Genomic DNA, 874 nt, shown 5'->3' with positions numbered 1-874 from the left:
ATATACTATAATATCATGGACATAATCTTTGAAATATATTATTAAATTTAATATTGGATGTTATTATTATCATCTCATTATTATTAACTCATAAACATTTTTGTTTGTTGTCGAGGGTAATTTATTATTTTCTTCATTAATCTTAATTTATTTGTCCCTTTTCTAGTCAAGTACTTTTGTTGCTTTAATTTATTTATATATTTTATTTTTCTTTTAAATCTGTGATATATCTTTGAAAATTATATTTAAAATATCAAAAATTATAGTTATCATCAACTTAAAATATTTAAAAGACATAACAGTCCGGAGGACTTGAAATTTTATCAATGCCAATACTATAACAAAAGAATATTCATTTCTTATCAAATGTTTAAAATTTATTAACAAGAAATGTGTATATATACATAACGTATACTTTACCTTAAAATATACATACACTACACTATCCATATGATATACATATTTATACATAAAGTATACATTCAAACGACTATTGATAAACTAGAGGATCGAAGGATATATATATATATATAAAGTTTTGTAATTGGAATCAAAGGGCTAATAATTGTTACATAGTCCTCGTGCTTATGAAATCTACAGGATATCAAACTAAATTATGTATGTACATTTCTAGAATTAAAAAATAAAAATAAAAGTAACAAACACAACTAAATGCATGCACATTCATGTGGTCATCATATTGAGGCAATTAATAGCATAATAATACAAAAATACTTTTATATTTTTTTTTAATAAAATATCTTAATATAAAGTAATTTTGTAAATTTATTTATCTAAAAGTTACATCCTTCCAATTATTGATTAAAGTTGATTAAGTTATACATATATAACCAGAGGACGGGGGGATATGGGG

The sequence above is a fragment of the Solanum pennellii genome, chromosome 3 (assembly GCF_001406875.1).
Source record: "Solanum pennellii chromosome 3, SPENNV200".
Taxonomy (NCBI): Eukaryota; Viridiplantae; Streptophyta; class Magnoliopsida; order Solanales; family Solanaceae; genus Solanum; species Solanum pennellii.
This window is presented reverse-complemented; position numbering follows the sequence as displayed.